Genomic DNA, 6,416 nt, shown 5'->3' on the forward strand with positions numbered 1-6,416 from the left:
TTATTGGATACTGTAATCTCTCTGATGTAACAGACTCCAAAATGCTGTTAGTTTGAATATTCCAGACTCCCTTTTTCCTTGGCATGACTTGTTTCAGATTTAAAATATTGAACAAAAACACTAAATTGCCTGACTTAGAGTGGAGGCATATATAGCAGTTGCCATGAGTTGCAGAGAGATTGTATCCTGACATTTTTACCACTTACAATAACACCCATTAAGATGACACAAGGAATTTTTGTACACTTGAAGAATTTCCAGATTCTTCAGTAAAACAAAAAAAAGATGTGCCCAAATTGTTCACCCCTTTGATTACTCATCATCCATGCATATCTCTCCTAAAAATTTCAATGGAAAATATCTTTATAGAACAGAAACTATGCACCTACACTCTCCCCCAAGAGAAACATCAGAAAAATCTTATCAGGAAGTACATTAGGCAATTAACTTATGTATCTGATAGTTGTTTCTCTTTTTTACCTTATTAACACTTCCTTGGAATATCTCTCACACAAAGCATGAAGGAATAACATTTAGTACAAGCAGATTTTCAATTCTGACAAGGATGAAGTGGTTTTTATCACACTAAACTTCCTGCTAAGACAAACCCCAAAAGCTTGATTTAAAAACAAAGAAAAAGTCCACTAGACATTTGGAAAGTAATCAAGGCATCTTGGAGTTCAGTAGTGAACCTGGGGAGAAGGAAAACACTGAATTAAGCTAGGTGTTTCCCTCCACATCTTCCCTCTGAGGCATTTGTGATTTGCAGCACTGAACATTGAGGCTGCCTCTGAGCCAGGTAAGACAGGTGATTAAATCTAAGAAAACAAACCTATAACAAAAACAAATTTACTGGTTATCCAGTAATTGGAAATATCACAGAGGGTCCTCAAAGTAGTTGTAATTAATATATACAAAATATGAGATACAATAAAGAACTTCAAGGGCTAGAGATGTTGCTCGGTACTAGTGTTTGTCTGGCATGTACAAGGTCCTGAGTTCAATGCCTAGCACTGCAATATATGTCTCAGAAAACTATATAAAAACTAAACTAAGGAATCTTGAAAGGAAAAAGAATTACTAAAATTAAAAACTTTGGTGAGCATAAGAATAGATTGGACAAAGAAGAACAAAGAATAAATAAATTTGTTAGTAGAAAATATCCAGGTTGAAGTCAAAGAGAACAAAGGATCAGAAATACAGAAATAAATGCCAGTAGTAGATGAAGTATGATGAAAATCACATACATTTCAGGGACTAGAAAGGAGATAAGAAAGATACTTAAGTAGCAATAATGAGATAACATTGTTGAGTGCTCTTCACTACCTGCCTCCCAACCCGGCTCTCTGGTCCTGAACATAAGACGGCATCTGCCAGGATTGCAATGTGGTAAGGATGGCAACCAAGCCAGAGCTACTCGATGCCAAAGAAGCAAAGAGGGAAGCAGAGTGCTTCAAGGAACAAAGAAATGCATGCTATGATAAGGAAGATTACAATGAATCTTATAACTATTACACAAAAACCTTAGATATGTGTCCTAAAAATGCTACCTATTATGGTAATCGAGCAGCCGCATTGATGATGCTTGGAAAATTCTGGTAAGCTCTTGGAGATGCACAATAGTCGGTGAAGCTGGATTACAGTTTCTGCTGGGGACATCTACAAGAGGGAAAGTGCCACCTCTCTCTAGGGAATGCCATGGCAGCAGGTTGTAGTTTCCAGAGAGCCCTAGAACTGGATCACAAAAATGCTCAGGCACAAAAGGAGTTTAAGAATGCTAATGCAGTCATACAATATGAGAAAATAGCAGAAATGGATTTTGAGGAGCAAGATTTTTGGAAGGTTGTTTTCTGCATGGACCATGCCCTAGAATTTGCCCCTCTTGCCATTGCTTCAAAATCCTCAAAGCAGAATGTTTAGCAATGCTGGATCAATATCCAGAAACATAGTCTGTAGTCAGTGACATTTTACAAATGGATTCCACCAATGTGGATGCTCTGTTATGTATGAGGTCTTTGCCTTTATTATGAAGATTGTATTGAGAAGGCACTTCAGCTTTTTATACAGGCTGTCAATATGGCTCCTGACCATGAGAAGGCTCACATTGCTTGCCAAAATTCAAAGGCACTTAAAGCAAAGAAAGAAGATGAAAATAAAGCATTTAAAGAAGGAAAGTACAAGTTAGCATATGAACTGTACACAGAAGTCCCCGGGATAGTCTTCAACAATATAAAAACAAATGCTAAACTCTACTATAATTGAGGTACAGTTAATTCCAAGTTTAAGAAATTAGATGATTCAATAAAAGACTGCACACATGCAGTAAAGCTCCATGATACATATATAAAAGCCTCCTTGAGAAGAGCTCAGTGTTACATGGCCACAGAGCAATATGAAGAAGCAGACTGGGACTATGGAAAAGTGTATCAAACAAAAGAACACAAACAGCTTCTAAGAAATGCACAACTGGAACTGAAGAAGAGTAAGAGGAAAGATTATTACAAGATTCTGGGAGTAGATAAGAATGCCTCTGAGGACGAGAGCAAGAAAACTTATCAGAAACAGGCCTTGATGCACCATCCAAAGAGGCACAGTGGAGTCAGTGCTGAGGTTCAGAAAGAAGAGGAGAAGTTCAAGGAAGCTGGAGAGGCCTTTACCATCCTCTCTGATCCCAAGAAAATAACTCATTATGATAGTGGGCAGAACATGGATGAAGAGGGCATAAAAAAGGGTGATTTGGATGGAAATAATATTTCAAGGCATTCTTTGGAGGTCCTTTGGAGGTTCTTTGGAGGAGACTTCAGCTTTGAAGCTTCTGTTCCAGGCAATTTCTTCTTTTAGTTTGACTAATGAAGGGCAACCACCAGAACCTAGAAAATGCAGACTCCCTCAGTTCAACCTTGAATGTGGACACAATTCACCTCCTTCCTTCATCATGTCTCTGGGTACTTGGAGCAGTTTCATTTTCTCAGTTGGATGCCTGTGTCTGTGAGTGTGGAGAAGGAAAAGGAGTCAGCACCCAAGACTTTATTGAAAAAGAAAAAAATAAAATAATATAAAATGTTTTGACCCTTAAAAAAAATGAAACAACATTGTCCAAAAATTTTCTAAAATAGATAAAATAGGTCAAGTCATATAATCAAGAAACTCTGTGAATCCCATTCAGTAAAACAACAATAAAACTACTCTATTACATCACAGCAAAAGGACTAAAAATCAAAGACAAAAATGAATCTATAAAAGAAACCAGAAATGAAGACATCATTTTTAAAGGAGAAACAATAATAATATTAAAACACAACCATAACCAAAAGCATATTTTTTAATCAATTTGTATTGTCCATTTCATTTACAAAATGAAGGAGACAAAGAAATGTGATCCTCTGACAAAGAAAAATAGTTTAAATTCAATAATTGCTCACAATAAAAACAATCTTAAACAGAATGGAACCTTCTAATATCCTAGGGGTGGCTATGATCAAGTCAGGCACAGTGACATACACCCATAATTTCAGCAACTCAGGAAGGTTAAAGTTGGAGGATAGCAAGTTTGAGGCCAGCCTTGACAACTTAAAGAGACCCTTTATCAAAACAAAAAATAAAATGTGCTAGGGAGTTAACTCAGTGGTAAAGCACTCCAGGGTTCAATCCACATTACCAAGTAATACATAGTGCCTATGATCTGAATAGATTCTTTTGAGAAGAATCTATAGATTCTCAAAAGAAGAAATATATATATATATATATATATATATATATATATATATATATATGTACACACACACACACTCTTATTGGAGAAATGCAAATTAAGACTACATTGAGATTCCACCTCATCCCAGTTAGAATGACAATTATATGTATAACAAATGCTGGCAAGGATGTGAAGACAAAGGAACCCTAATACACTGTCAGTAGGTATGTAATTAGTATAGCCACTTTGGAAAACAGTAGGGAGGCCCTCAAAAAACTAAAATAGGATTACCAAAATGAGCCAGGTATCTTACTCCTGTGTATATATCCAAAGGGAATGACATCAGCATGCAGAGAGATGCCTATACACCCATGTTTATTGTAGTACTATCAATAGCCAGGAAATGGAATCAGCCTTGAAGTCTGTCAACAGATGAATGGATAAGAAAGCATGGTGTATATATACAATGGAGTGTTATTCAGTCATAAAGAAGAATGAAATCTTGTCATTTGTAGCAAAATAGAGGAAACTGGAGGACATCGTGTTAATAATAAACCAGACAAAGGCATACGTTCTCTCTCATATGTGGATACCAAAAAGGAAAAACATAGGTTAACCTGAAAGTGGAGTAGTGATTACCAGGACTGGGAAGAGGGTGGGGACAAGGAGAGAGAAGGGTAAAAGAAAGAGGTGTGGACACGACCAATGCACACTATATATGGACATGCCAGTGAATCCCATTAATTTGTACAATTAATATGTGCTAATACATTTTTAAAATAAAAAATAAAGCATAAATCCAGTCTTTGAAATTAAGAACACCATTGTCAGACATTTTACTGTAGCATCTGTCATCCTCATAAAAGAGTTCTGATAAGTTATCCTGAAAGCAATTTTTATTATAATCACTTATTTTAATGACAAACACATTATGTTGTGAAATATCCCAGCTGTGTGAAGAATTTTCTTATTTCAAAAATGAAAATGAACCCAGGGCACGATGGCATATGCCTGTAACCCTAGCTGCTTGGGAGGGTGAGACAGAAGAATCAAAAGTTTAAAGCCAGCCTTAGCAACTTAGCAAGGCCCTAAGTAATTTAGCAAGACCCTGTCTCAAAATAAAAAATAAAAAAGGGAGGGCTGGGATGGGGCTCAGTGGTTAAGAGCTCCTGGGTCCAATCTCTGGTACCAAAAACAAACAAACAAACAAATGAATAAATAAATAAATAAATAAAATAAGAGAATGGATATTTTGGAACAAAAACAAAGACTGTCTATGTTAAATCCAATAATTCACACTTTAAATAATAATGAAATATTGAATGTTTTCCTTGAGGTGAGGGACATTACACAGATTCCCATAACATAACTTATATTCAATATTATATTAGATGTTCATACTGTGTTAAAAAGTAAGAAATGAAATTAAAAGTATGAATAGTCAAAACTAAGAAGGCAGATGTGTGCTATTTATAAACGGCTTAAAGAGAAGAGCTGAAAGAATATACAAACAAATGATTTCAGTTTTGGCAGACTTGATATCAAGGTCAATATAACAAGTCAATATTAATTTCTATTGCATTTCTGTACATTATGAATAAACAATGTGAAGGAAAAATTAAAAAGCAGTTTTAAAACATCATTTTGGAAACACCATAAATATAAAATTACATATGAACAAACCTAATAAAGATGTGCAATACTACTATATTGAAATCTTTAAAATGTTGCAGAGGCATTTTTAAAGTCATAATTAAATGGAACTATGCATTATTGGAGGAAGTAATACAATGATATCAATTTCCTTCATCCCCCAAATTAATCTATAGATTCAATGTAATACAAACAATCTATTAAATTTGGACTCTAAAATTTATATGAAATAGAATAAAAATAGCTAGAGCAATCTTGATAAAACAAATTAAAAAATAAAGCTCAGGGTATATGGTAAAGTATATGTCAATAATGAGTAGGTGTGAGAATGGCACAAGAGAAGCAATAGGATATTGGAATAGTACAGCAAAAAAAGAAATGTGCCTGTAAATTTGCAGTCACCAGATTTACAACTAAGGAAAGGTGGTATTCAGTAAGAAAATGATGATGGTCAATTCAATATATGATGCTCCATCAACTGAATGGCCACATGTAGTAAAAAATAAATCTTAATGCCTACCTTATAACTATACACAAATGATCCATCTGGAATTGATCATAAACCAAAATGTGAAAGGTACCAGCAATAAGATTTACAGAAGAAAACACCAGAAAATATGTTTATGACTTTAGCATGGGAAGATTTTTTAAACAGGATTTTTTAAAAACCTATCAACCATGAAAAAGATTGATAAATTTGATAAATTAAGAACTTTCATCTAGTAAAGTACAAAATAAGAAGAATAAAAAATGCATGCTTTATACAGGGAGGAGTATTTTCAATAAAATAAATTTGAGCAAAGCACTCATATCAAGAACTTTTATAAGTAATTATAAAATGCTAATAAACTAAAATTAAAAAGCAAAATATAAATTGAGTTAAAAAAACTTTTAAAATCTATTTTACTTACCCCTTAGCTTAATTGATAAAATTCATATATTGATGGCAGAGTATCAGTAAGGGCACAACTTTCATAATATATCCTGTCTCTACTATACACTTCAAAGTAGGCAGTACCATACCTTCATCTATACTTATAGATACATAATATGGTCTATCAATTTTGGC

General features: G+C 34.3%; 1 pseudogene across 1 annotated transcript; it reads left to right on the forward strand.

Moving 5' to 3' along the window:
- Positions 1 to 1,387: 1,387 nt before the first annotated feature.
- LOC306653261 (dnaJ homolog subfamily C member 7-like) lies at positions 1,388 to 3,021 on the forward strand (annotated as a pseudogene). Its single transcript has one exon. The product of its transcript is annotated as a dnaJ homolog subfamily C member 7-like (transcript).
- Positions 3,022 to 6,416: the final 3,395 nt, after the last annotated feature.

Source organism: Sciurus vulgaris, assembly GCF_902686455.1.
Source record: "Sciurus vulgaris genome assembly, chromosome: 2".
Classification (NCBI taxonomy): Eukaryota; Metazoa; Chordata; class Mammalia; order Rodentia; family Sciuridae; genus Sciurus; species Sciurus vulgaris.